The sequence below is a fragment of the Calidris pugnax genome, unplaced genomic scaffold, assembly GCF_001431845.1.
Source record: "Calidris pugnax isolate Ruff unplaced genomic scaffold, ASM143184v1 scaffold250, whole genome shotgun sequence".
NCBI classification, from domain to species: Eukaryota; Metazoa; Chordata; class Aves; order Charadriiformes; family Scolopacidae; genus Calidris; species Calidris pugnax.
Genome location: NW_015090984.1, coordinates 876521 through 893390, shown reverse-complemented (window position 1 = coordinate 893390; position 16870 = coordinate 876521).

The window sequence follows — 16870 nt, the reverse complement described above, 5'->3', positions numbered from 1 at the left end:
CTTAAATATCTGTTAGTTCCACTTTGATTTGTGTACAGTGAATGATTAATGCACATATCTTTTATATAGTTCAGGAAATTAATTATTCTGAGTACCCAACACTTCGCTATCAAGAAACCTCTGGCTTTTAACGTTATTGTTTGCCTGCCTGTCTGTTTTCATTGAGCTGTGTATCTCTCTCTCCTCTCAAGAGAAGACAATCAAAAGACAGAGGAGGAACTTCACAACAGAGAAGGAGAAATGTTTTGAAGAGGGAGCTTTAGTTTCATTTCATCTCATTTTTAACAAATAGCTGTCTGATGAAACATTGGTGTCAACTATGCCCCAGATGGACCTAAGTGAAGAAGAGATGTGAAAAGAACATGGCCAAATGGACTGCATACTGATGAGACAGAAGGAGGATATTCAAGCAGTGGACACAGGTAGGTTCCTAAGCGCCAGCACACTGAAATGTGTGCAGGAAGGCAAGAAAAGCCATTTTCCCAGATCTAGCATGAAGACAGTTCTCTCCCAGCTCAGGAGGAGGTGGCTGGCAGTGCACTTGTAGATCCAATGTGTGCTCTAAGCAACGTCTGTCCCTTCTGCCAATATCCCAAAAGCTAGAGGCATTCAGGTGCTGCAATGACCCTGAATGGATATTTTGCCTGGGTCTGCTGTGATGCCTCACATCCTTGTAAGGAGTATCAGCAAGCCTCCTTCAACAGAATGAGAGTGAAAGGTCTTTTTAAATATGCTTCTAGAAAACATCAATGTCATCTCCTCTGTATCTGTCCTCTTGGCATTGATGACATCTGAGACCATGTTTTCTCAGGAAGGGATTCTGCCAAACACATCCCTGGGCCAGGACAAAAATGTGGATTGTGCTGATGCCTCCTCTGATTGATGTTATCACATCCTTTGAGCCTGCAAATGTATGGAGGAGTTGGTGATATGGGCATGAAAAATGGATACAAATAAGCTGTCACACATTTGTGTCACCTCAATTTAGCTCTGTGTGCTTGTATGTACAGCACATGTTTGACAACAGCTCACTGTCTCTCTGCAGTGGTCAGAGACCTATACTTGGTCTTTTCTCCAGCCTCAGGCGTAGTAGCTTTGGATATCCATCTTTCATTTGGCAGAGCCTGCATTCAATCTCTGCATGTCAGCCCATTACTCTGGTGCTTCACAATGCACAGGTATGTCAGCTGTAGCATGCAGGTGACAGCATGAGGCCCTGCCTACTGGATTGTGTTGACAGCAGACCCTACACAGAAGCAGAAGGAGAGATTATGATTATGTGAGTGTGGAGAAAGCCTTCTCCTTACACCTGCAAAGGCCTTGATTATGTGGCCTGTTTTTTTCAGCAGGGACTCTTCCCTTTTTCAGACACTTCTATTTAAGATGAAGAAACTGTAAAATGGCATCCTGCAACTCCACTGGTGATAGCTTGTGTGATTTGTCTAGTAGCTGTCTTCTTATGAGCTATGAGCTCTGATGGAAAGGATAGAGTTCAGCAGCACATACAAATCCATGCATAGACCTATTCAAAGACTGGCTACAGACCACCTGGAAATTAATGTCATTGTGCAAAGAGAAGATTGGCAAATTACAGAGACTGTGCAGAGAAAGAGCCATAGGGGACAGTGTTGGGTAAGATTGTGCCAATATAGGTTGATTAAAGTTGATGGCTCTTTCTGTCTCCAAGACTGTCACAAATTGCAAGGTTTGAGAAAGGCTTTTTACTCTATTGTTTAGCACAGACATTAACCGAAGGCCTGGTTTTGTCAAGGAATTACCTACCAGTATGTATGTCTTTGTCACCAGCACAATTTTTGCTAAGTGCTGAAAGAAAGAAGCTTTTTCTGTCGTTATTAAATGTGTGATTTTTGTGTCAAATCACTTTCTAGATTCATGACTCAGGTGTAATTTTGGTGACACAAAAGCTGATTCATTTTGAACTTAATTTACCATTCCTCTCATCGCAGCTATAATTCCATTAAGTCAAGTAGCAGGCTGATTATTCTACAAATAACAGAAATTATTATTTGTTCTCATTTTTAGTAGAATAATGGTAGTTTTATTGTCCCCTTCAAGCCATGATTAATATCTTTCCTATATGTGTCAAGTAGTGTTTGTTTCAAAGAATCTTGTTCCAAGATACCAAATATGTATATAGTTGAACACCTTTGTAAGTTCTATACTTCTACACAGAGAGAACAATAAGGATTCTAAATGAAAATTGTTTTTCAATAACAGTATTTTTTTTCTTTGCAGCAGTGAGAAATGGTGTCATTTAAGCTGGGACAGAGTTAATTTTCTTTTCAGTAGCTCCTGTGTTTGGATTTAGTATAAGAATAATGCTGATAACATATACTGTTTTAGTTGTTGCTAAGTGATATTTACATTAGTCAAGGAATTTTTCATCTTCCCATAGAAGCTGAGAAGCACAGACAGGACAAGCTGGCCAAAGAAATATTCCATACTATGGACATCATGCTCAGTGTTGGGTGTTGGCTGGGAGACAGGAATCTACAATCACTGCTCAGGACAGGCTGGGCAACCAGTCATTGGGTTGGTGAGAGTGGCTTGTGTTGTATCTCTTTATTTTGTGTATCATTTTATATCATCATAATCACTATTATTATTATTGTTGTTGTTGTTGTTATTATCTTCCATTACTGTTCTATTAAACTATATCTCAGCCTACTGGTTTCCCCTCCCCCCTCCTCTTTTCCCTCTTTTTGCTACCCTACTTGAGAGGGAGGTGGGGGTTGTAGGTTGTGGGGACTAAGCAAGTGGCTTCATGTTCCTAGTTGCTGACTGGGGTTAAACCACAATGATGGTCAAATATATTATTTCAAGTCTTTTCATAGTGCATTACTTTCAGTGCAATGTCAAGAATATCAACAACTGTTTATAGCATGATTAATGCTATTAAAGCTGCTGGCAATTAACTGTGTCATTGCAGAAAACACTTTTGCCACCAGAAGCCAGTGCCCTGATGTATGGAGGGAACAGGAGGTACTACTAGCCCACAAGAACCAGAAGTTGTCTAATGTCTTGGGGGCCAGAACAGGAGTTGACTGAACAGCTGCTGTGGGCAGACTAATCAGTGTTTAATATACAGTGATTTGCCAGAATATAGGGCATTTCTGCAAAACTAGAAACATGATGTTTGTGATCCTTCCAGGAGAAGTCTAGGTAGTATGCAGGAGCAGAAGCTGTCACTCCATGGTATTACAAGCAGCCTTGGGTGGAAAGTGAAGGTTAGGAATAAGTAAAGAAAAGAAGAGGGGAAATAGGTTTTAGAACATCTCATTTTGATGGAGCTTTTGTGTTTCCTGTATATCACTCTATTCTGGCTTAGCAGCAGAAATCACTAAGATGTGACTAGCAGAGAAGTTTTTCTGGAACTATAAGGATCAGATCAGGAGCGCCAAGGATGCTCTGCACATTGAGGCAAAATCTTCAGCAGCATCGTCTAGTAACAGTTCCTATGGAGGGACTGAGATAAGCAGATTCCCCAACTGTACGTACTAAGGAGGTTTGTCAGGACCTTTGAGGGCCAGAGTGGTAGCAGACACCATGGGCCCACTTCAGCTGAAAACTAAGGTGGAATCAAAATATGCTTGGGTCTGGAAGCTGGATGCAGACAAAGAACATGGGTTGCCTGAAGATAATCTGGGTAACTGAAATGTTAGATTTCCAGCATTACCTAATGCCCAGCTGTGCAAACACTTCTGCATGGGGACAGCAGGTAGGATTCATCACCTGTGCACATCACATGTTGCGCACTAATTTAGATGAGGTGCTGGGAGGAAATATCAAGAGTAATTTCTCCCACTAAATCCATGTTTTTAAATAATTTCTCAAGCATTCCCTAAGAGGCAAAACATGAGGTTTAGGTAACCCTTTTTTTGAGTTAGAAAAGATGTTTCTTGTTGTTATTAACCTCATAGGAAACTCCAGATTGATGTGAAACATTCTTGGTGTAATGCTGTTTGGAGACCGAGGCATCTGGAATGAAGTTGAAATCTACCTGGCAGGTAGGTTGTGACTGCTCACACAAGTGTATGAAGCTAGGTTTAGGTGTAATCTGTCATCCACTCTGTTAATTGTACCTAAATCAAGATGGCCTGGAAAGCAGGGTACTATTGAGAGAACCTGTGGATGTCTCTGCAACTAAATGTTTTTGAAGAAGATTTTACCATCTCAGGTGGTATTTCCTTCCTTCAGGACAACTGACTGTGGGTTTATTCCATGGGTTCTTGACTTTGGCAGAGGCCTGGAGGTGTTGCCACAAGTCAATGGGTAAAACAGCGTTTTGTCTTATCTTCTTGTATCCAAGCCAGCACTCCTGAGCTAAGTAATTCCCACAGAAGTTAACAGGAGAGATCAGGCTGATGGTTTGATTACAAAGTTCTGTGTATTCAATTGGAACTGAAGACTTTGTGTGAAATGGATTTTTTCCTATTTATTGTGATCTAAGCTCCAAATCTTTTAGGCAGTGGTTAAGGTCTTGCAGCTTCACAAGTGAAACAGACAATGGCAAGTGGCGAAAAAAGTATATATATAAAAAAAATATTCTACTGTCAGATCCTTTTACCTACTGAATTATTCTTGGAAAAAAAAGAAAACTATTTTTGCTGGGTCTGATTCTCCATCTCTGAAAAGAACTGAAATCCACTTCAATGAATGGAGTCACACCAGGATGAAAGCTGTATTGCAGTGAAGAGTTATAGAGAGAGTGAATATACGAGTGAATGTGGCAACCTCTCTTCCCACTCGCGTGGACAGACTGCAAGATGAGGACTGGGAGAGCAAAGTCTCTCCCACTTAAGAGAAGATAAAGTTCATGACCACCTGAGGAACCTGACCATACAGAAGTCTATGGGACCTGATCAGATACATCCTAGAGTCCTGAGGGAATTGGCTGATGTAGTTGCCAAGCCACTCTCCATGATATTTGAAAAGTCATGGCAGTCAAAAGTCCCTGGTAACTGGAAGAAGGGAAACATAGCACCCATTTTTAGAAAGGAGGACCCTGGAAACTACCAACCTGTCAGCCTCACCCCTGTGCCTGGGAAGATTGTGGAACAGGTCCTCTCAGAAAATACACTAAGGTATAGAGGACAGGGAGGTGATTCAAGACAGCCAGCATGGCTTCACCGAGGGCAAATCCTGTCTGATCAACATAGTGGCCTTCTATGGTGGAGTGCCTACATCAGTGGACAAAGGAAAAGCTATGGATGTCATCTGTCTGGACCTCTCTAAAGCCTTTGACACACTCCCCCACAACATTCTTCTCTCTAAATAGGAGAGATATTAATTTGATGGGTGGACTGTCCAGTGGATAAGGAATTGCTTGAATGGTTACATTCAGAAGGTAGTGGTCAATGGCTTAATGTCCACATGGAAATTAGTGTCCCTCAGGGGTTCGTACTGGGACCGGTACTGTTCAGTATCTTCATCAATAACATAGACAGTGGGATTGAGTGCACCCTCAGCAAGTTTGCAGACAACACCAAGCTGAATAGTGTGGTTGACATGCCTGAGGGACAGCGTGCTATTCAGAGGCATCTGAACAAGCTCAGGAATTGGGTCCATGTGAACCTCATGGCCCTCACCCTCAAGGCCAAGTGCAGGGTGCTGCACCTGGATCAGAACAATCCCCTATATCAATACAGGCTTGGGGGTAAAGGGATTGAGAGCAGCACTGCTGAGAAGGACTTGGGGGTGTTGGTTGATGAAAAACTGGGCATGAGCCAACAATGTGCGCTTACTGCCCAGAAGGCAAACTGTATCCTGGACATCAAAAGAAGTGTGACCAGCAGTTTGAGGTGGTCTCACTCTGGTGAGACCCCACCTGGAGTACTGCATACAGCTCTGGAGCCCTCAGCACAGGGAAAACACGGAGCTGTTGGAGAAAGTCCAGAGGAAGTCCCTGAAAATGATCAGAGGGCTGGAGCACCTCTCCTATGAAGACGGACTGAGAGAGTTGGTGGTGTTCACCCTGGAGAAGGGAAGGCTCTGGGGACACCTTATAGCAGCCTCGCAGTACTTAAAGGGTACTTATAAGAAAGACGAGGACAAACTTTTTAGCAGGGCCTGTTGTGATAGGACAAGGAGTAATGGCTTTGAACTGAAAGAGGGTAGATTTAGGCTAGATTTAAGGAAGAAATTCTCTTACAACAGGGGTAATGAAACACTTGAACAAGTTGCCCAGAGAGGTGATAGACATCCCATCCCCGGAAACATTCAAGATTAGGTTGGACAGGGCTCTGAGGAACCTTACCTAGTTGAATATGTCCCAGCTTATTGCAGGGGCGGTGGACTAGATGATCTTTAAAGGTCCCTTCCAACCCAAGCTATTCTATGATTCTGTGACTCTCTATCTACGGATGCACCAAAAAACGCACAAATATTAATGCGCAAACTCTTCAGCTCAGTACTCTGTGCATTGGACTTGGGAGCCCATTCTCCCTAGCCACAAACTCTAACAAGATGTTTTAATATTCACATGAAAAATTGATCTGATCCAGGAAAATGAGAGCAATTCACCACAATTAGTTGTCCTAGCTTCACAGTGCAGCCGACGCTGGCCTCAAATGCACATGTTCCAGCTCTAAAAACAGCCCATCTTGATATGGTACAGAGGAAAAGTGCATCATCTAGAATTTAGGCAGTGACCTTGGTAATCAGGAAAAAAAATTCCCTTACTGATAATATTTTAGCAAACACAAATAGCTCTTACTCTCAGTAACGGAGTAGGTGGACAGTTACAGATAGATGAGTGGGTTTGTGGTTTGGCCTAGGATGTTCAGAAGGAGAACAAAAGATCCCCAAGAAGCTCTCTAAGAGGGTGCAGTCACTTCTTCTCAGCAGACTCTTTCCTGAATAGCTTTTATACTCTGGATATCCAGACTGCAGATTCTTATTCAGCATAAACCAGTATTTCTCCAGCAAAGCTACACTGATTTGATGTCCCACATATCAAGCCATTGTAAACTCTTCCCTCCATCCTGATGCATATAAAAGAGTCACAGCTAACAATGGGTGTGGGAAACACTCTTCCATGCCAGTGTCCTCCCACAATTTGAAAATTGCTCTGGGATATTGAGTTTGAGGTGAGAATCCCATTTCCAAGAATCACCTCACCTGGAGGAATGCAGAAATTTGTTATTTGTACAGTTACCCACAAAAATTATCCACAACATCATCCACGAAGAGAACATAGAATGTTTTAAATAAGGAAAATGTAAGAATTTGTCTGCTTTATTGAAGGCACTAGTAACAATGTTACTGGGTTTGCAGACAAGAGTTGGTGGTAAGCCATGTTTGCATCAGCCTCCACATTTTATAAACACCACAAAGTTTCTCTCTCACACCCAGCTATCAGCTGTCAAGTTGCCTACACAACTTCATGGGTGAGATGTAGTCCTTCAAGGAAATCCACATCCTGCAGATTGCTCTAAGAAAGGCAAAATGCTATAGGACTCTTTTGAAATCAAAGACAAGTTCCAGAGATGGAGCTGGTGTGCAAGGACCACAAGATTTTCTTGCAAGGTTATTTCAGTATTTCACACCACTACCTTTGCAAGCCTTACCTTTTCTTTACCTTTGAACCTTTCTTTCCTCCTTCTCCCTGAGTCTTCTTTAAAAAAAAATTATAATAATAATGGTGAATATTATATATTGACCATTTAATATATATATATATATATATATTTGACCATTATAATAATAATGGTCAAATGAGGGGCTGCAACCCCAAGTCATCACAATCCCTGAGATTCACTATCTCTGAGACCGCCAACATAAAAATGAGACTGCACAGCTCTAGTCTATGTCCTCCAGATGTATATGTCCAGGGAGTGAAAACAGATGTGAGTCTCAAGAAGTGGGTGGTGGTGAGAATGAACTTGGTGGAAGGTCCCCTTCTACATGCAGTCTGCACTTACTCATGTGGGATAAAGCCAGAGTTGGTCTGCAAACACCGGAGAGTTGGAGATCAATCCTTTTTCTTCAGGAAGATTTCCTTCCTTCTCTTTAGAAGATGATTTGCTTGTGCTGTGCTAGTTAGGTTCTTGGTCTGATTTTATCAGCCTCTGGGCTCTGTACTGGGAGGTCAGCCAGTTGTGCAGTTTTCTATACTGGGGTCCAGCACTGTTTAGCACTTTCTGTATGTGGGTCCTCTTAAGCTAAGCAGTAGGTGTGGAGAACCTTGGCTGCATATACTTCTCCTTATGTCTTGAGCTTCTCATGGAGCTGATTCATACGTTGAGTGAGAATAGCCAAGACGTGTTGAGAGGAACAGCTTACCTGTGTAAGTGTGTATCAAGCCAGATCTATGAATCTGCCCACTCCACTAGCCCAAAGGTCTAGGTCATGAACTTCTGCTTTCAACAAACAGATCTCATTCTTCAGGCAGGACAGCATGGCGGTGAGAGGTACATGTTGCACAAAGGCCTGATAGTGTGCCCTTGCAGCGGTCTCACAGTTGCCTGAAAGGACTTACAGAGTAGAGGGAACACCATCACTGGTGTTCAGTGTCCTCAGTCAGCATTCAACTGAGTGCAGGGTTTCATTTGCTAAAACTGGGCAGTTTCAACTTTTCCTCTGCCCACCCAAATAGGAGTCTACTGACCATGGGGTCACAAGGCAGGCAAACACCTGTGCAGGAGGGCATGCAACACAAACCTATTACAGCCAAGAACAAAGCTTCAGCCAGGAGGACAGTCCCTCCCACTACCCCCACCCTGACTGATGCACTGCTAGGACCAGCCACAATTTGGCTTCTGTCCTGCTTCCTGCAGAAAACCCCATCTGGAACATCACAGTGGCCACAGACAAAGAAAGAGTCTATGATGTCTGTACATGCTACCATATTTTCTTCAGGGCAATAATAATCAAAATTAGTTGTGGGTATCCCATTGAGACTTCTGAGCCAAATCCCCAGTAGCAGAGAATGTAAAAAGGTTTGTTTTCTGAAGCTGAGTAGAAGAGCACAACACTGACTCCATTGTGCTCTGGGAAGTGGTAACATGTAGGGTATGAACAGTTCTCCGGTGGCCTCAGATACACAAAAGTACAGGGGCATAAAAATCAGTAGCAGTAGTGGCAAGACTGAAAAAAAGAGAGCTGTGATGAGGCCTGCCAAAGGCACTATCAGGCCTTTTTGGACATGTGTCAGCAAGCGTATCTCTTGATGTCTGTGGCTGACAGCTGTTGGAAATGGTGTCTTACTAAACAGACATGACTCAGCTTCTGAAAAAACAGACAGTTGGGCAATAACTGTTAAAGTTGCATAAGCCACTAGAAAACACAAAGCTGGAAAATAAGAAAGTAAGCTGAGGGCCTTGAGCACTGCATGGTGAATGTCTGGCACTTGGAAATACTCCCAGGGGCCAGTGAGAATATATAACTTTGCATTGGCTTTAGTGATGTAAGACAAACTCTGAGTATCTATCATGAAATAATTCCTGCAATAATAGTGATAAAACATAAAGAAAGGCTAAGGCGTTAAAAATTATTCTACTAATGGAGGACGTCAGATCTATATCAGAGACAGGTTAGAGTTCTGGACTAGGTCACAGAAATGAAGACTACGGTTAACAGCTTTAGAGGTTGACATACTAGTTCTTAAAAACAGAAGCCTCTGCCTTTGCCCAATTTGTGAGCATCTGTTGGTTATACTGGAGTCTTTGAGACCAAGCAGAGAGCCAGTCATATGCCCACTGAACTCCACCCGATTCAAAGAACACACAAAGCAGGAGTTCTTACCCTTGCACTTGAACTGTCTACTTCTTCATTTTTAACAACAAGGGAAATTCTCACTTTGTCTCTAATATTCATGCAACATGATGAAGAGTAAAATCTCTGATATCAGATCTATTTGACTCCTCCAACCAGAATGGTATCTGCCATTGAGCCGAACACAGCCATGAATGTGCAAAGATGGATTTATGTGGTTCAAATTGCAATTATGCTTTCAGTTTAAATTTCTGATGTGTTAGTGCAGCTACTATTACCATTGCAGAGGAGCTGCTGAGAGTCCTCATGTATTTGAGAACCCCAGTGCTCTCTGCACTGGTGAGCTGCCAACGTTCTCTGCACAGCTGCAGCAGCCAGGTCTTTTGCAAATATCATAGAATCACAGAATCGTAGAATGGTTAGAGTTGGAAGGGATCTTAAAGATCATCGAGTTCCAACCCCCCTGCCATGGGCAGGGACACCTCCCACTAGACCAGGTTGCTCAAAGCCCCATCCAACCTGGCCTTGAACACTTCCAGGGATGGGACATCCACAACTTCTCTGGGCAACCTGTTCCAGTGTCTCACCACACACAGTCAAGAATTTCTTCTAAGTATCTAATCTAAATCTCTTCTCTTTCAGTTTAAAACCATTACCCCTTGCCCTATCATTACATTTCCTGATAAAGAGTCCCTCTCCACCTTTCCTGTGGGCCCTTTAAAGGCTGCTATAAGGTCTCCCAAGAGCTTTCTCTTCTCCAGGCTGAACAATCCCAACTCTCTCAGCCTGTTTTCACAGGAGAGGTGCTTCAGCCCTCTGATCATCTTCATGGCCCTCCTCTGGACTCACTCCAAGAGGTCCACATCATTCTTATGTTGGGGGTTCCAGAGTTACAAAGTACTCCAGGTAGAGTCATAGAATAGAATCATAGAATTGTCTAGATTGGAAGGGACCTCTAAAATTGTTGAGTCCAACCATTAACTTAACACTGCCAAAACTAAACCATGTCTCTAATCACCGTGTCTACCTGTCCTTAAATACCTCCAGGGATGATGATCCAACCACTTCCCTGAGCATCTTGTTCCAATGTTTGATAACACTTTCAGTGAAGAAATTTTTTCTAATATCCAATCTGAACTTCTCCTGGCGCAACTTGAGGCCATTTCCTCTTGTCTTATCCCCTGTGACTTGGGAGAAGAGACCAACCCCTGCCTCTCTACAACTTCTTTTCAGGTAGTTGTAGAGAGCAATAACGTCTCCCCTTCATCCTCCTTCAGACTAAACAACCCCAGTTCTGTCAGCCACTCCTTGTAAGACTTGTGCTCTAGACCATAACCAGCCTCATTGCCCTTCTCTGGACACACTCCAGCACCTCAATGTCTTTCTTGTAGTGAGGGTCCCAATACCAAACACAGTATTCAAGGCAGGGCCTCACCAGTGCGGAGTACGTGGGGACAATAATTTCTGTAGTCCTGCTCAGCACACTATTCCTGATACAGGCCAGGATGCTGTTAGCCTTCTTGGCTACCTGGGCACACTGCTGCCTCATATTCAGCTAGCTGTCAACCAATACCCCCACATGTTTTTCTATGGGCAGCTTTCCAGACACTCTTCCCCAAGCCTGCAGCGCTGCATGGGGTTGTTGTGACCCAAAAGCAGCACTTGGCCTTGTTGAACCTCATACCACTGGCCTCAGCCCATAGATCCAGTCTGTCCAAATCCCTCTGTAGACCCATCCTACCCTCAAGCAGGTTAACACTCCGGCACAACTTGGGGTCATCTGTAAACTTACTGAGTGTGCATTTGGTCCACTTGTCTAAGAGCAGAGCAGAAGTGCAGAATCCCCTCCCTCAACTTGCTGGCCCCTCTTCTTTTGATGTACCCCAGGTTGTGGTTGGTTTTCTGGGCTGCAAGCACACATTGCCAGATCATATCAAGCTCCCCATCAATCAACACCCCAAGATAGTCTATGCTCCCCTTCATAAAAGAAAAAAATGTTGGTTATACTGGAGTCTTTGAGACCAAGCAGAGAGCCAGTCATATGCCCACTGAACTCCACCCGATTCAAAGAACACACAAAGCAGGAGTTCTTACCCTTGCACTTGAACTGTCTACTTCTTCATTTTTAACAACAAGGGAAATTCTCACTTTGTCTCTAATATTCATGCAACATGATGAAGAGTAAAATCTCTGATATCAGATCTATTTGACTCCTCCAACCAGAATGGTATCTGCCATTGAGCCGAACACAGCCATGAATGTGCAAAGATGGATTTATGTGGTTCAAATTGCAATTATGCTTTCAGTTTAAATTTCTGATGTGTTAGTGCAGCTACTATTACCATTGCAGAGGAGCTGCTGAGAGTCCTCATGTATTTGAGAACCCCAGTGCTCTCTGCACTGGTGAGCTGCCAACGTTCTCTGCACAGCTGCAGCAGCCAGGTCTTTTGCAAATATCATAGAATCACAGAATCGTAGAATGGTTAGAGTTGGAAGGGATCTTAAAGATCATCGAGTTCCAACCCCCCTGCCATGGGCAGGGACACCTCCCACTAGACCAGGTTGCTCAAAGCCCCATCCAACCTGGCCTTGAACACTTCCAGGGATGGGACATCCACAACTTCTCTGGGCAACCTGTTCCAGTGTCTCACCACACACAGTCAAGAATTTCTTCTAAGTATCTAATCTAAATCTCTTCTCTTTCAGTTTAAAACCATTACCCCTTGCCCTATCATTACATTTCCTGATAAAGAGTCCCTCTCCACCTTTCCTGTGGGCCCTTTAAAGGCTGCTATAAGGTCTCCCAAGAGCTTTCTCTTCTCCAGGCTGAACAATCCCAACTCTCTCAGCCTGTTTTCACAGGAGAGGTGCTTCAGCCCTCTGATCATCTTCATGGCCCTCCTCTGGACTCACTCCAAGAGGTCCACATCATTCTTATGTTGGGGGTTCCAGAGTTACAAAGTACTCCAGGTAGAGTCATAGAATAGAATCATAGAATTGTCTAGATTGGAAGGGACCTCTAAAATTGTTGAGTCCAACCATTAACTTAACACTGCCAAAACTAAACCATGTCTCTAATCACCGTGTCTACCTGTCCTTAAATACCTCCAGGGATGATGATCCAACCACTTCCCTGAGCATCTTGTTCCAATGTTTGATAACACTTTCAGTGAAGAAATTTTTTCTAATATCCAATCTGAACTTCTCCTGGCGCAACTTGAGGCCATTTCCTCTTGTCTTATCCCCTGTGACTTGGGAGAAGAGACCAACCCCTGCCTCTCTACAACTTCTTTTCAGGTAGTTGTAGAGAGCAATAACGTCTCCCCTTCATCCTCCTTCAGACTAAACAACCCCAGTTCTGTCAGCCACTCCTTGTAAGACTTGTGCTCTAGACCATAACCAGCCTCATTGCCCTTCTCTGGACACACTCCAGCACCTCAATGTCTTTCTTGTAGTGAGGGTCCCAATACCAAACACAGTATTCAAGGCAGGGCCTCACCAGTGCGGAGTACGTGGGGACAATAATTTCTGTAGTCCTGCTCAGCACACTATTCCTGATACAGGCCAGGATGCTGTTAGCCTTCTTGGCTACCTGGGCACACTGCTGCCTCATATTCAGCTAGCTGTCAACCAATACCCCCACATGTTTTTCTATGGGCAGCTTTCCAGACACTCTTCCCCAAGCCTGCAGCGCTGCATGGGGTTGTTGTGACCCAAAAGCAGCACTTGGCCTTGTTGAACCTCATACCACTGGCCTCAGCCCATAGATCCAGTCTGTCCAAATCCCTCTGTAGACCCATCCTACCCTCAAGCAGGTTAACACTCCGGCACAACTTGGGGTCATCTGTAAACTTACTGAGTGTGCATTTGGTCCACTTGTCTAAGAGCAGAGCAGAAGTGCAGAATCCCCTCCCTCAACTTGCTGGCCCCTCTTCTTTTGATGTACCCCAGGTTGTGGTTGGTTTTCTGGGCTGCAAGCACACATTGCCAGATCATATCAAGCTCCCCATCAATCAACACCCCAAGATAGTCTATGCTCCCCTTCATAAAAGAAAAAAATAGGACAGTTTTTTCTTATTGACAATTGAATATTGACAACACTCCTGTGTCCTGGAGTATCTGGAAGATGTTAAAGGGTGTTGAGGACACAAGATTCATTTACAGCTTTTGGGCCTGCTTTGCCCAGACCAGGCAACAAAGAGCTACAAAGATGATAAGGGGACTAGAACACCTGTCTTATGAGGAAAGGCTGAGGGACTTGGGTCTTTTTAGTCTGGAGAAGACTGAGGGGGGACCTCATCAATGCTTATAAATACTTAAAGGGTGGATGTCAAGAGGATAGGACCAGCTTTTTTCCAGTGGTGCCCAGTGACAGGACAAGAGGAAATGGGCACAAACTTGAACATAAGAAGTTCCATCTAAACATGAGGAGAAACTTCCTTACTTAGAGGGTTGCAGAGCACTGGAACAGGCTGCCCAGAGAGGTGGTGGAGTCTCCGTCTCTGGAGACATTCAAAACCCACTTGGACATGTTCCTGTCTGTGCAAACTGCTCTAGACGGACCTGCCCTGGCAGGGGGCCTGGACTAGATAATCTCCAGAAGTCCCTTCCAACCCCTATCACTCTGTGATTCTGTGATTGGGTTTAGTACTGTCCTCCCACTTTTAAGTCTAGGTCTTCTGTAACCTCTAGGTCCTAACCAGGGCGAGGTAGTTGTCTCCAGAGTGCTAGTCATTATATTTTAGCTTCTATTCTCATACATCAAGAGAGATTAATTTTTAAAGACAGACACCTGATCTTTAAACTATGTTTTTCTATAAGCCGTCTATAAGCCGTCTCTTTACATAAGGAGAGCACAAGCTCTAGCCTCCCATGTAGTCTGTAGTGCACCGGGTAGAGTTTCACACAAGAAAATCATTGTACAAAGTTGAACACATCCATGGTAATTTGTTGCGTGTTTTAAAAACAGATAACACTATAAATACCATGAAATCCAGGCTTTGTTTTCCAATTCAGTATTTCTTCAACAGAAACTCCCAGAAAGTTCAAACTAACCATCTAAATTCTGTATTGTTTAAGATCCTCTCAGTCATCTATGAAGGAAAGGGACATATATTACTCAGAAAAAAATGGTTCTGGAGTCATTAGTTATTCAGTTATTGTTCAACTGTTATAAATTATCAAGGAACATTCATTTATTTTTCTTGCATTCAGAATATAAATGGCATAAGAAATATAGGACCTGTCTACAGGAGAAGTTTTCAACTCCTTTACTACAGTCCTATAAAAAACAAGTTGTAAATAAAAAAAAAGTTTTAAACTCACCAGATGAAATTGCAGGGAGATGCATTACTGTGTATATAAGCTTGAGATTTTCTTTGTAAAAGGTATATGTTACTTTTTAAAAATCATAAACATTTGCTCCAGTATCTTAAGCAAAACAAATTCTGTAACTGAGACAACCACTTGCAGGACTGAATCGTCTGCCCCTTATAGATACGGTTTAGTTTGATCAAGCAGAGAAAGGATTCCTACAATTTCCAGTAGAATGCTAATGAATTCCCTTTAAAAGTAATTGTAGAGTGAGCAGAAGGTAGGTGGGTGGGAGGACTCTGGAATGAACTGGTAGAGTCCACAGGTACAAGAAGAGTGATTCAACCTTAATTGCAAACAAAAATAGTAGACAAGTCAAGAGAATAATTTCAAGTACACAATCAACAATAAGTCTGGATTTTTAGACCGTATTGATTTTTTGATACATTCAAAGTTTGCCCGTGCAAAGCAGCCTGGCTAGCCTAAGGGAAAACTAAGAAGCATATGGAACTTCACCCACCCACTGTTTTTTTGTTCTGGTGACCCAGCAATAAACTCCAAAGCTGTCTACTCATGCAAAGATCTCATGAGGAGCTGTAACTACAGTAGTTGCTGGCCCAGGAAACAATACTTTCAAACTTACTGCTTCTGCACGTGCCTATTGACCCCATTTCAGAAACACAGTACAAGAAGACCGTTGAGGAATGGAAATGCAAACCTGAGTCTATTTTCCTGACCTCTCTACTACCATTACCTTCTTGCACAGATGTACCAACCAAAGAGAGGGCTTGACCTTGGTGCCCTTCTCAAGGCCAGCTTGTGCAACTAGGTTTCGTACCAAGTCATTACTGACACAAAGGCTTTTCTGAGGTTAGTCAATTCTCCTGATTTTGATGAGAAAATCCCACCCAGAACTTGCAGGCACCCCTTCAAAAATCCTTTCTTGCATTCTAGTACATTTTTTGCAAAAAAACTGTCATTTTCATACACTGAAATGTCTCCTTTGAACTTGTCCATTCACATAAGCCCACTGTTTGGTAGCAAACAGAACATATCTTAAGAAAATTTCATCCTCTTGGTCACTAATTGTCTGTGGGTTACTTTCTGAATTACTATATTACAGGGCTACAGACCATCTATACTCTAAAGAGAGTACTAGCCAGAGCTCCAGGAGGACAAAATACCAAGCATCTTGGTTTCAGGCATAAAGAAGCATTTGCACCCTGCAAGAGAGGCAATCCTCAGGCACACTACCCAAGGATCAGACCAAGGACCTAAGGTGCCATCTGGCTGTAATGCCCATCATGCTCTGCTCTGCTGACTGCCTCATCAAGAAAAAGTACACCTGGGATGCTCTACCATCTCCCAACATTTTATCAAGTTTCTAAACCCTCATGTTTGAACCTGCTGCTGAATATGCCTCAGGCATATTCTATACTTCTAACCTTCTCTGAGGCTGAGATGGATGACAAGAACTACACTTCAGCAGAAGTCAAGACTCTCATTGTGAATAAGACATTGACAAGAAGGGGAGACAGATTTGTTTCCTCAGTTTATGCTGTCCCTCTCATTTACTTCCTGGGTTCTTCATCTATTACTAGAAGCCTGCTGTATTTACATTTTATCTCTTGGAGGGAAGTAAAAAATATTTAAGTTAAATTTCCTTACAGATTTGGTTGCTCATAACACACATACTGCATACCTTCTTTCCTTTCTGTCTGATAAATATTGTATGCTTTTCTAACTTAGCAAGCAGCTTTCCAGAGCCCACTGTAGAAAATGCTAGAGCAATTTTGCAGAACTGTGAAACATCTGGTATGGC